Source organism: Salmo trutta, chromosome 8, assembly GCF_901001165.1.
Source record: "Salmo trutta chromosome 8, fSalTru1.1, whole genome shotgun sequence".
Classification (NCBI taxonomy): domain Eukaryota; kingdom Metazoa; phylum Chordata; class Actinopteri; order Salmoniformes; family Salmonidae; genus Salmo; species Salmo trutta.
In genome coordinates, this window is record NC_042964.1 from 42,612,031 (window position 1) to 42,626,437 (window position 14,407).

General features: G+C 43.6%; 1 protein-coding gene across 1 annotated transcript in view; it reads right to left on the reverse strand.

Moving 5' to 3' along the window:
* Positions 1-14,407, reverse strand: part of LOC115199004 (membrane-associated guanylate kinase, WW and PDZ domain-containing protein 2) — a gene marked incomplete in the record, with an annotated part of 237,189 nt that overhangs the window by 152,623 nt on the left and 70,159 nt on the right.

A 14,407-nucleotide genomic window follows, 5' to 3' on the forward strand; every position in this document is an offset into this window, starting at 1 on the left:
GTATGTGTGTGGGGGTATGTGTGTGGGAGTATGTGTGTGGGAGTATGTGTGTGGGGGTATGTGTGTGGGGGTATGTGTGTGGGGGTAATGGTGGGAGTATATGTGTGGGAGTATGTGTGTGGGAGTACGTGTGTGGGAGTACGTGTGTGGGAGTACGTGTGTGGGAGTACGCGTGTGGGAGTATGTGTGTGGGAGTATGTGTGTGGGAGTATGTGTGTGGGAGTATGTGTGTGGGATTGTGTGTGGGAGTATGTGTGTGGGGGTAATGGTGGGAGTATGTATGTGTGTGGGAGTGGGAGTGTGTGGGAGTGGGAGTGTGTGTGGGAGTATGCGTGTGGGATTGTGTGTGGGAGTATGCGTGTGGGAGTATGTGTGTGGGAGTGGGAGTGTGTGTGGGAGTATATGTGTGAGTATGTGTGGGAGTATGTGTGTGGGAGTATATGTGTTTTGTGTGTGCGTGTGCACATGTGTGTGTGTGTGTGATTGTGCATATAGTGTGTGTGATTATAAATATCAGTGTCTGTGATTATAAATATCAGTGTGTGTGATTATAAATATCAGTGTGTATGTGATTATAAATATCAGTGTGTGTGATTATAAATATCAGCGTGTGTGTGATTGTGCATGTAGTGTGTGTGTGATTATAAATATCAGTGTGTGTGATTATAAAAAGCAGTGTGTGCATTACAGGGTCCAGTGGAGTTAAATAATGGATGTCATGCGTGTTTCTTCCTGAGTGATCGGCTCCTCTCCTCTCTGCTCCTCAGAGGAGTGTGTGTCCGTCCCGCCATCCTCCATCTGTCTGCACTGAAACGCCCCATAATTGCCTGGAACTATGAATATTGATGCTGTAGACCCATGGCTGTGGAGCCATATCTGAACCCAGCCTAACTAACATCCTCTAGCTATCCTACCTGTGGGGACCAGCGGCTGGGCTGGGGTTCTCATGGGCCGTTTACACTGCATGGATTTACACCGGTGCTTGAACTAAATCCTAAGACTCAGAGAGACACAGTGGGAGAGGTAGGGGAGGTGGGGAGACCCTGAGGAGAGGTATAAAGAGCTCCACTCACAGCCCTGGTCCTACCAGTGGACTGCTATAGCTGCTGCAGCCCTATTAGGTCACCTTCAGGAGTCAGATCTGAGCAGGGTGACTGCAGTCCACAACCAACTACTCACCTCTCAATCACAGACAGGCCAAGCCCAAAACAAACCCCGGCAGTCACACACATAACTACGAGAGAGAGGAGGGGAATTCTCACACACGTACATGGGAGAATGAAAGCGCGCGCACACTCATGGACACACACCCCGCAAGGCAAAACTGGTTGAAACGACGTCACACAAACACACAAAAAAAACCTTGAAGTCATATCAGATAAAAATCAAACGTTCCCTCAAAAACAAGATATGAAATGGGGAACGTACTGTTTCTGCTTCCTACACAGTGAGTGACTTCACAGGGCTGTAATTTGGTAGGGCTCTCCACGGTGGTCCTCTATCTCTGTTGCCAAAACAAGCGTTTGTTGAGTTTCTCTTTTCTTGTGATGCATCGCCACGTCGTGCCAGGAGGCGAGTCGATTTGCTGAAAAGCACCCTCGATTCCAATCTGCCTTACGTCAGGGGCGCAAAGGAGGGAGAAAACCAATCTTTAGGACTTTTGGATAGATAAGCCTTCCTTTTAAAAATGGCCCTGGTACCTTTTGGAGATATGGCTCGTGGGTTGGCTGTCAGAGGCAGTTTCCCATATTGCTGCTCTGTCACCTTGCCAGCTGTGCCAAAATGGATGCCAAACATTTAGGAAGAAGCCAGTATTTTAAGTAACAGAAGTAGAAGGTTAATTCGTTGGGATTAGCATGTGATTCAAATACACTTTCATGGGAACATCTTGTCTTGATGATGGGGCTGGAACTACAGCTCATCAACTGACACAAATACATTGACTGTTACTTAAAAGGAGAGTCACATGATGCCAGTCACTGTCCTCACACAGAGAAAGGAAAAGGGGCTCCATGACATCAGAAATCAGGTGTGTGTGTATGTGTACGTGTGTTTCTGTGTGTGTGTGTGGTGTGTGTGTGGGTGTGTGTGTGTGTGTGTATGTGTGTGTGTGTGTCAGCCTGCCACAGTACATGATGTGAACACCAATAGAACATGACTGTCTGAAGGGGCCAGTCAGCACTGCCTTGTGTCTTAGTCATACAGGTTATCACTGAGGAGGAGCCAGTCAGCACTGCCTTGTGTCTTAGTCATACAGGTTATCACTGAGGAGGAGTCAGTCAGCACTGCCTTGTGTCTTAGTCATACAGGTTGTCACTGAGGAGGAGTCAGTCAGCACTGCCTTGTGTCTTAGTCATACAGGTTATCACTGAGGAGGAGTCAGCACTGCCTTGTGTCTTAGTCATACAGGTTGTCACTGAGGAGGAGTCAGTCAGCACTGCCTTGTGTCTTAGTCATACAGGTTATCACTGAGGAGGAGTCAGCACTGCCTTGTGTCTTAGTCATACAGGTTATCACTGAGGAGGAGCCAGTCAGCACTGCCTTGTGTCTTAGTCATACAGGTTATCACTGAGGAGGAGTCAGCACTGCCTTGTGTCTTAGTCATACAGGTTATCACTGAGGAGGAGTCAGTCAGCACTGCCTTGTGTCTTAGTCATACAGGTTATCACTGAGGAGGAGTCAGCACTGCCTTGTGTCTTAGTCATACAGGTTATCACTGAGGAGGAGTCAGTCAGCACTGCCTTGTGTCTTAGTCATACAGGTTATCACTGAGGAGGAGTCAGTCAGCACTGCCTTGTGTCTTAGTCATACAGGTTATCACTGAGGAGGAGTCAGCACTGCCTTGTGTCTTAGTCATACAGGTTATCACTGAGGAGGAGTCAGTCAGCACTGCCTTGTGTCTTAGTCATACAGGTTATCACTGAGGAGGAGCCAGTCAGCACTGCCTTGTGTCTTAGTCATACAGGTTATCACTGAGGAGGAGTCAGTCAGCACTGCCTTGTGTCTTAGTCATACAGGTTATCACTGAGGAGGAGTCAGCACTGCCTTGTGTCTTAGTCACAGGTTATCACTGAGGAGGAGTCAGTCAGCACTGCCTTGTGTCTTAGTCATACAGGTTATCACTGAGGAGGAGCCAGTCAGCACTGCCTTGTGTCTTAGTCATACAGGTTATCACTGAGGAGGAGTCAGTCAGCACTGCCTTGTGTCTTAGTCATACAGGTTATCACTGAGGAGAAGGTGGGAATCAATGGAACAGGAATGAAACAGACATTTCCTCCACAAGTAACATTTCAGATATAGAATCCATCATTATAACGATACAGTAAGTCTGGAAAAAGCAACACTCCAGACTCAATATGTCAGGGGTTGAAATCACTAGAGAAAGAGAAGTACTTAGCATGACTCAACCCCACTCTCTTCCCAGAACGCCAGAGCATCAGCTCAATATTATCAACCAGTGGGTTGTAGGACACAGATGGCTCACTGGGAGCTTCATGTCAAGGTGGCCCTAGGCTGAACACATCCAGTATCTGAGACAGGGAAACATGTGGCAGGGTCCCAGACACACAGATCATGACCATGTTGCGTGTTCTATGTGTGGGGAGAGATGCACTCTTCTCTCTGGCTCTCTCTGGAGCCTCATCTGCAGAAGAGCAATGCTTCACAGCTCATGTTCACTATGGCCTATCAACATCTGTGTCCCGCCCTGTCACTCAAAACCACCGGGCACAGAGCCCAACCCCTTTTCACTTTCACCATGATTGACAGCCCATGTGGCCAATCACATCAGTTTTAGGACCTCAATCCTGTTATTGTTTGTCCCTGTTTCTGGAGGGTCGTGCCTGTTTTATCTCCGTTTTGAGAGCGAGCAAAAGAGAAAGAGAAAGCGAAGGAGGGAGAGAGAAAAGAAAGAGAGCGCGACATTGAGAAGCGTCACGCTTTTGAAGGAGGCAGGGAGTGGAGACAGTCGTTGCCATGGAAACCGCGGCCGGGCTCTAGTGAGTAAGTGAGCTGCTAAAGTGAGCGTGCTGTGCTGTGGCGTATGCGAGGGAGGGCGCCTGCGCCTGGCTTCGACCAATCTAACCTGAGGCTGAGTGAAGGGTGAAGGGAGAAGGAGAAGGAGAGGGAGAGAGTCCAGACGGAGGGAAGGAGAACCAGAGAAGAGCCTGAGGCACAATTATAGTGTGAGACAGGGCTGATTGCACAAGCCTTAGATCTATAGAGCAGAGAAACAGGTCTCCTCAGGTCTCTGCTGTGGGTAACACACACACACACACACACACAAACAAACACACACACACACACACAAACAAACATGCCTGACTAATGGAGACACCTTTATTACGGAGCACACAACTCTTTCGTCTCCACACACAGCCTCAGCTCAGAGCTCCACAATGGGGCCCTTTGTTCCAGCTCCAGCGTGAGGCTCAGTGTCAACCTGACTTTCATTAGGCAGCCTCTGTGCTAATAGAGACAGTGTGAATAATGCATGAAGGAAGGAAGGAGCGCTCAGGAGCCATTATTATTATTATTATTCTATTGCTGCCATCAATCATAAACACAAGGATAACAGGAAAGGGACGTAAAAGAGACAGGAAAGGAGGGAGGGATACCTGACAGATACCTGGCAACCCGCCTAACAAGCACATGCTCATCAGAGTGTGAGATCGGTAAAGCCCTTTGAGTTGAATTGAGAGAGGTAGAGGATGACCCCCTACTGTGGCACACAGCTCTCACCAGTAGCAAACAATCAGATCATCACACAGCTCTCACCAGTACCAAACAATGAGATCATCACACAGCTCTCACCAGTACCAAACAATCAGATCATCACACAGCTCTGACCAGTACCAAACAATCAGATCATCACACAGCTCTCACCAGTACCAAACAATCAGATCATCACACAGCTCTCACCAGTACCAAACAATCAGATCATCACACAGCTCTCACCAGTACCAAACAATCAGATCATCACACAGCTCTCACCAGTAGCAAATAATCAGATCATCACACAGCTCTCACCAGTACCAAACAATCAGATCATCACACAGCTCTCACCAGTACCAAACAATCAGATCATCACACAGCTCTCACCAGTACCAAATAATCAGATCATCACACAGCTCTCACCAGTACCAAATAATCAGATCATCACACAGCTCTCACCAGTACCAAACAATCAGATCATCACAGACTCACAGCTCTGACAGAGAACAGGTAGTTTGTGGCACATTCCTCTCTCTCCCTCTTTCTCTCTCCCTACCTCCCTCTCTCTCTCCCTATCCCTCTCTGTGAGCACTACTCATTAGTAAACACCCCCAGTGGTCTTTCCTCCCTATCCATTAGCATACACTCAATGTCCCTCTGGGAAGCAGCCTCACCATTAATCACGCACTCTGGTACACAAACTCCGCCCATTCTAACACAATGCTCCCATTCCACATAGCAGCACATGCATGCACACACACACACGGCATATATTCAATCACACCCTCCATAAAACCTAAGTTCCCATTTACAGATGCTCACTGGGTGTTTTGTCCATCAAGGACACATTGGCTGGACGCCTCCCCAGCTAGGCGTCCCACCATTAACAACACAAGGTCTCCCTACCTCCCTCCCTCTTCACCTGTTGGGGCACCACCCACCATTAAAACGAACTAACAAGCTGATCATGGGCATTTACATGGACAGAGCACAACGCTGCAATGTCAATCAATGGCATGTCAAAGAGGGGGAAGAGAGGGAGAGACAAAGAGAGAGAAAGAGAGTGCAACATTTTTTTTAAGAGTTGAGGAAAAGAGAGAAAGAGAGAAGACTAAATCTCTGTCTCTCTGTCTCTCTCTCGCTCTCTCAATTCAAAGGGCTTTATTGGTATGGGAAACATATGTTTACAAAAAGTGAAATAAACAATCAAAAATGAACAGTAAACTCACAAGTTTCAAAGGAATAGACACATTTATATACTGAGGCATAGACACGTCATATTATGGCTATGTACAGTGTTATAATGTCTCTCTCTCTCTCTCCCCCAACTCCAGCCTCACTGATAAGTCCCACTTAACAACCACAGTCTCTCCTGTGCTCTTTTCATCCTTTGAATCAGCTGCATTATTCAGAGTAACAGGTAAGCCCATTTCCCACAGAGAGCTTTACTGTGTCCACACATGTAGGAAGGAAGCCAAGAATAGCTACAGTAGATTGCTAGTTGTGCCGGGACGATACCAGCATCGCGATTCTTGTTAGTATCGTAGCAAGGAAACAAAACACGAAGCAGATTTAACTTCTCTGGGAAAGGGGGGCAGTATTGAGTAGCTTGGATGAATGAGGTGCCCAGAGTAAACTGCCTGCTACTCAGGCCCAAAAGCTAGAATATGCATATAATTAGTAGATTTGGATATAAAAAACTCTGAAGTTTCTAAAACTGTTTGAATGATGTCTGTGAGTATAACAGAACTCATATGGCAGGCAAGAACAAATCCAACCAGGAAGTGGGAAATCTGAGGTTTGTAGTTTTTCAAGTGATTGCCTATCCGATATACAGTGTCTGTGGGGTCATATTGCACTTCCCAAGGCTTTCACTAGATGTCAACAGTCTTTAGAATGTTGTTTCAGGCTTCTACTGTGAATGGGAAGAGAATGAGAGCTGTTGGAATCAGGTGTCTGGCATCTTCTCAGTCACGCGTGCAGGCGTGAGCACAAGCTCCCTTCTCTTTCCTTTATGAAGACAAAGGAATTGTCTGGTTGGAAAATTATTGAAGACTTATGATAAAAACATCCTAAAGACTGATTCTATACATCGTTTGACATGTTTCTACGATCTGTAATGTAACTATTTTGACTTTTCGTCTGGACTAAACGCGCGCTCTTGTGAATTTGGAATGCTGGACTAAATGCGCAAACAAAAAGGAGGTATTTGGACATAAAGATGAACTTTATCGAAACAAAACAAACATTTATTGTGGAACTGGGATTCCTGGGAATGCATTCCGATGAAGATCATCAAAGGTAAGTGAATATTTATTATGCTATTTCTGACTTTTGTTGACTCCACAACATGGCGGGTATCTGTATGGCTTGTTTTGGTGACTGAGCGCTGTACTTAGATTATTGCAAAGTGTGCTTTCGCCGTAACATCTGACACAGCGGTTGCATTAAGGAGAAGTTTATCTTTAGTTCTATGCATAACAGTTGTATATTTTATCAACGTTTATGATGAGTATTTCTGTAAATTGATGTGCTCATTAATCGGAAGTTTTGGAGGCAAAACATTTCTGAACATTACACGCCAATGTAAAATGTTTTTTTTTTATATAAATATGAACTTTATCGAGCAAAACATAATTGTATTGTGTAACATGAAGTCCTATGAGTGCCATCTGATGAAGTTCATCAAAGGTTAGTGATTCATTTTAGCTGTATTTCTGGTTTTTGTGACGCCTCTCCTTGCTTGGAAAATGGCTGTGTGGTTTTTCTTGTCTAGGTGCTGTCCTAACATAATCTAATGGTATGCTTTCGCCGTAAAGCCTTTTTGAAATCGGACACTGTGGTTGGATTAACAAGAAGTGTATCTTTAAAATGGTGTATAATACTTGTATGTGTGAGAAATTTGAAATATGAGATTTTTGTTGTTTTGAATTTGGCGCTCTGCTATTTCACTGGCTGTTGGCGGGGCGGGGCTAGCATCCCACATTTCCCAGAGAGGTTATTAACTTCTTTAGGAAAACAGCCCTGATGTTGGAAACAAATATCATTATCTTGTCATCCAGAGTCACATTTATTTATTTTCCAAGCTGTAGCACATTTTACATACAGCAGAGAGAGAGAGGAGAGAGAATAGAGAAAGGGAGAGAAGATCAGAAAAAGAGAGAAAGAGCAATAGAAAGAAATCGTGAGAAAAAGGGAGTAAGCAAGAGTGAGAGAGAAAGGGAGAGTGAGAGAGAAAGGGAGAGTGAGAGAGCGAAAGACCCCATACATTCAGACTGCATACAGTATAACAAAGGAATGTCCTAGAATCCAGGTGGGGCGGAGCCTATGGGTCATTGTCATCAGAGTGGCACATACTAATGTCACTCAACTGTTGACCCCCCTATCAAATCAGAACTAGGTGGATTACCAGGTGATGGGGCTGATTTCACACTGTCACATTGGAGTCAGAAGAGACAATTTGTCTAAGAGCTGGAAGCACTGTATTAGCTTGCCACATCTTATCGCTACGCTATCAGGGTAACTTACACGGAATACTATTGGCATGAGCTGCAGTATCTCTGTCCTCAACCCTGAGTCCCCTGTCCCTGGCTCAAGTATCTATCCCCTGTCCCCTGATCCTGGTTCATGTATCTATCCCCTGCCCCTGGATCCTGGCTCAAGTATCCTCTGTCCCCTGATCCTGGCTCAAGTATCTATTCCTACCTTTGCCTCCCTCTCTCTTTCCTCTCCCTCTCGCTCTCTCTCTCTCTGCAGTCTTCTACAGTGGCTTGCGAAAGTATCTACCCCCTTGATATTTTTCAGATTTTGTTGCTTTACAACCTGGAATTAAAATAGATTTTTGGGGGGTTTGTATCATTTGATTCACACAACATGCCTACCACTTTGAAGACTCCTTTATGCAATCAGATTTAAAAATAGCTTTTCGGCGAATGCACATTTTGCTATTTTGACACCCACCAAGTTATTTTAACACCCACCAAGTTTGGGACTCACTAAACTCAGAATTACTATTAGAAAAATTGGATTACCTTTGCTGTTCTTCGTCAGAATGCACTCCCAGGACTTCTACTTCAACAACAAATGTTGTTTTGGTTCCAAATAATCCATAGTTATATTCAAATAGCTCCATTTTGTTCGTGCGTTCAGGTCAGTATCCGAAGGGTGACGCGCGAGCGCATTTCGTGACAAAAAAATGCTAAATATTCCATTACCGTACTTAGAAGCATGTCAAACCCTGTTTAAAATCAATTTTTATGCTATTTTTCTCGTAAAATAGCGATAATATTCCAACCGGGCAACGTTGTATTCATTCAAAGAGAGAAAGAAAAACATGGCGAGTTCTCGTGACCGCGCATCTCCAGTCTCACTGTCCCAAGGCTGACCACTGCTCCTATACTTTTCCCAGAGACAGCAGACACCCCATTCCACTTTCTGGCGGCTTTAGAGAGCAAATGGGAGCCTTAGAAAGTGTCACGTTACAGCACAGATGCTGTATTTTTGATAGAGATGCAACAGAAGGACAACAAATTGTCAGACAGGGCACTTCCTGTATGGAATCTTCTCAGGTTTTGGCCTGCCATATGAGTTCTGTTATACTCACAGACGCCATTCAAACAGTTTTAGAAACTTTAGAGTGTTTTCTATCCAAATCTACAAATTATATGCATATTCACGTTTCTGGGCAAGAGTAGTAACCAGTTTAAATCAGGTACGTTTTTTATCCGGCCGTGCAAATACTGCCCCCTAGCACCAACAGGTTAAACAAGTCATTTTTTAAAATTTCACTTCACCAATTTAGACTATTTTGTGTATGTCCATTACATGAATTCCAAATAAAAATAAATTTAAATTCCAGGTTGTAATGCAACAAAATAGGAAAAACGCCATGGGGGATGAATACTTTTGTAAGGCACTGTACGCGTATGGGTGAGGTTGTTTTTTTTTTAAATATATTTTTTAAATAATTATTTATTACAAAAACACAAGGAAGATGTAACATTAAAGTATTAGAACATGAAGGACAAACAATACAGCATCAAGACACTATAAAACATGTATCAGTCTTTGCGCAACAGAGCCATCCTTATGTGTGAGGGTACGTGTGCATGATAGTGATATAAAATATATGTCATAGTTTCCTTTTTCATGATCACAATCTTGTGAAACCCGGTCTCTCCAGATCTCCTAACAGTACTTTTCTTAGGGTCAATTTTAGATCAATGCTATGCATTTTCAGCCATTCCTGACCCTGAGACCAGAAACAGACTGGCTACCTGAGGGCAATACCAAAATAAATGATCTATTGATTCTGTATCCTCACAACAAAATCTGCAGAGCTTCGATGATTTTATGCCCCAAATATTCAACATTTTGTTGGTGGCAAGAATTCTATATAATAATTTTAGCTGAAAAGTCAACATCCTGGTCCTGAAATGAAACTGGTATACTTTCCTATTTATGCTATTTTTATTCTTCAGGCAGTTTTGATCCTTTATAGTGGGCAGACAGACCAGACCAGTTCCCTACCTCCTCCCGCTGCCACCCACCACCTCCAATTTTTGGGGCAATGCTGTAATCAATTGGTTGTACTCTTGGATTGAGCACACCTTCCTGTACAATTCTGATAACTCCATGAAGGACATAACTCTACCATTACAATTTACAATATCATTTAAGAACAAAATACCCTTTTCAAACATCTTTCCCATAAATACAGGTATTTTATCAACCAGCACATTTGAGTTCAGCCATAATATTTGTTGTAATATTTGTTCTATCTTTTCAGGGGGATGAAATTGAAATTGTAGCCAGCTCTGCAATGCTTGTTTGAAAAAGACAGATACTTTGAAAAAAGTATAATTTTCAATTAATCGAAAATGAGACATGGCAATCTGCACAAAGGCAAAAAGGCAATGTTTAAACAATGGATGAGCTTTTCTTATTAATCTACTTGAGAACCATTTAGGGTTCAAATAAAACTTTTGAATGAGTGAAGCTTTTAGAGAGAGGTTTAGTGCTTTCATATTTAATAATCTCAACCCACCCAATTCATATTCATTATATAGATAGGCTCGTTTTATTTTGTCTGGTTTAGCGTCCCAGATAAAGTGAATTATTTTTTGCTCATATGATTTGAAAAACAAATCATCAGGAGTAGGCAGCGCCATAAGTAAGTGAGTAAACTGAGATATGACTAAGGAGTTAATCAGGGCAATTTTTCCATAAATAGACAGGTATTTACCTCTCCATGGTTGCAGGATCTTGTCTATTTTTACAACTTTGGGTGAAGTTGTTAGTAACAGGTCTCTTGGTCTCTCACTCTCATCCCATGAGGTGCGTCATCGCTCTTTTCTCTCCTTTCCCACACTCCCCCCCCACCCACTTCCACTGGGCCTGTCCTTCCTCTGTCTCTCATCTGTCTATCTCTCTCTCTCCTAGCACCACACGCTCCAGTCAATGGAAGTCCAAGGCCATGCAGCTCCTGTGCTGCGGGAATAATGACTCACACTGCCTCTGATCATCCACTGCCAGCGCTCTCTCTTTCATTCCCCCTCCCTCCCTCCCTCCCTCCACAAACCCACCTCATGGAGTTATGGGAGAATAACACTGGTGCCCGCCTCTAACAAATAGGCCTTCTTGTACCTCTCATTTCCCTGTCCACAGAGGAGAGGCAAAATGTGTCTAATGAAATCTCCCTGACGTGTCTTGAAGAATGTCTCTCCATTATGGATACAGACAGATGGGCTGGAAAGGCATGGCTAGGGTAATACATTATGAACGCACACACGCACAGATGTGCCCACACACACAAGCCTACCCACACACACGCAGACTCACACACACAAAAACGCATGAGGATGCATGCACGCACACACACACATACACACTTCCAGTTAATATCACCTAAGATGACATTTTTGAGAGCAAATGTGGTACAGATAAATATCATGAGGACCATTAAACGAGTGAACACACATCACTGACAAACTGAAATGGTCCACCCAACAGCTCCACTTCAACCTCAGGAGGCTGAATAAATTTGGCTTGGCACTTAAAACACTCCCAAACTTTTACAGATGCACAATTGAGAGCATCCTGTCGGGCTGTATCACCGCCTGGTACGGTAACTGCAGCGCCCGCAACCGCAGGGCTCTCCAGAGGGTGGTGCGGTTTGCCCAACGCATCACTGGGGGTGCACTACCTGCCCTCCAGGACACCTACAGCACCCGATGTCACAGGAAGGCCAAAAAGATCATCAAGGACAACAACCACCCGAGCCACTGCCTGTTCAACCCGCTACCATCCAGAAGACGAGGTCAGTACAGGTGCATCAAAGCTGGCACCGAGAGACTGAAAAACAGCTTCTATCACAAGGCCATCAGACTGTTAAATAGCCATCACTAGCACATTAGAGACTGCTGCCCGATATACATATACTTCAAATCACTGGCCACTTTAATAATTGGAACACTAGTCACTTTAATAATGTTTACATATTTTGCACTACTCATTCAGTATGTATATACTGTATTCTATTCTACTCTATTTTAGTCTATGGTGCTCCGACATTGCTCGTCAGCAATTTTACTTTAAATGTGTGTGTATTGTGTGTATTGTTCTGCAATTGTTAGACATTACTTGTTAGATATAACTGCACTGTTTGAACTAGAAACACAAGCATTTCGATACACCCGCAATAACATCTGCTAAACATGTCTATGTCACAAATCAAATGTGATGTTATGGATTAAACATAATCTCCTCCATAACATCATGAGAGACAAGAACCTTGATGAGAAACCTTATGCAGTGTTTACAGAATACTCATCTACAGTAGAAGTGGGAAGTTTACATACACCTTAGCTAAATATATTTAAACTCAGTTGTTCACAATTCCTGACATTTAACCCTAGTAAAAATACCCTGTCTTTGGTCAGTTAAAATCACCACTTTATTTTAAGAATGTGAAATGTCAGAATAATAGCAGAGAGAAGGATTTATTTAAGCTATTCTTTTTTTCATCACATTCCCAGTGGGTCAGAAGTTTACATTAGTACATTAGTATTTGGTAGCATTGCCTTTAAATTGTTTAACTTGGGTCAAACGTTTCAGGTAGCCTTCCACAAGCTTCACACAATAAGTTGGGTGAATTTTGGCCCATTCCTCCTGACAGAGCTGGTGTAACTGAGTCAGGTTTGTAGGCCTCCTTGCTCACACATGCTTTTCAGTTCGGCCCATAAATTCTCCATAAGATTGAGGTCAGGGCTTTGTGATGGCCACTCTAATACCTTGACTTTCTTGTCCTTAAGCTATTTTGCCACAACTTTTGAAGTATGCTTGGAGTCATTGTCCATTTGGAAGACCCATTTGCGACCAAGCTTTAACTTCCTGACTGATGTCTTGAGATGTTGCTTTAATATATCCACATAATTTTCCTACCTCATGATGCCATCTATTTTGTGAAGTGCACCAGTCCCTCTTGCAGCAAAGCACCCCCACAACATGATGCTGTCACCCCCGCGCTTCACGGTTGGGATGGTGTTCTTCGGCTTGCAAGCCTCCCCCTTTTTCCTCCAAACATAATGATGGTCATTATGGCCCAACAGCTCTATTTTTGTTTCATCAGACCAGAGGACATTTCTCCAAAAAGTACGATCTTTGTCCCCATGTGCAGTTGCAAACCGTAATCTGGCTTTTTTATGGCGGTTTTGGAGCAGTGGCTTCTTCCTTGCTGAGTGTCCTTTCGGGTTATGTTGATTTAGGACTTGTTTTACTGTGGATATAGATACTTTTGTACCTGTTTCCTCCAGTATCTTCACAAGGTCCTTTGCTGTTGTTCTGGGATTGATTTACACTTTTCGCACCAATGTACATTCATCTCTAGGAGACAGAACACATCTCCTTCCTGAGCTTTATGACGGCTGCGTGGTCCCATGGTGTTTATACTTGCGTACTATTGTTTGTACAGATGAACGTGGTACCTTCAGGTATTTGGAAAGTGCTCCCAAGGATGAACCAAACCTGTGGAAGTCTACAATTCTTTCCTGAGGTCTTGGCTGATTTCTTTAGATTTTCCCATGATGTCAAGCAAAGAGGCACTGAGCTGGAAGGTAGGCCTTGAAATACATCCACAGGTACACCTCCAATTGACTCAAATTATGTAAATTGCCCTATCAGAAGCTTCTAAAGCCATGACATTATTTTCTGGAATTTTCCAAGCTGTTTAAAGGCAGTCAACTTAGTGTATGTAAACTTCTGACCCACTGGAATTGTGGTACAGTGAAATAATCTGTCTGTAAACAATTGTTGAAAAAATGACTTGTGTCATGCACAAAGTAGATGTCCTAACTGACTTGCCAAAATTTGTGGAGTGGTTGAAAAACGAGTTTTAATGATTCCAACCTAAGTGTATGTAAACTTCCGACTTCAACTGTATATGCATTGTTGCCAATGAAACATAACAAACATGACTAAGTATTGAATCTCTTTTGACTGTTTCAGTCTAAATGCTGTGTAGGAGCACTGCTACACACATACACACATTCCATTATTAGACCATTGCTCTCCAAATGCAGTGCTGGAGGGCTAGCTAGATAGTCAACTGAGCTGGAAGACTAAAACTGGCACGGTTTTAGAATAAATAGGCCTTAACCATGGTGCCGCCTGCCTGCTGAGATTCAGGTGCTGATTA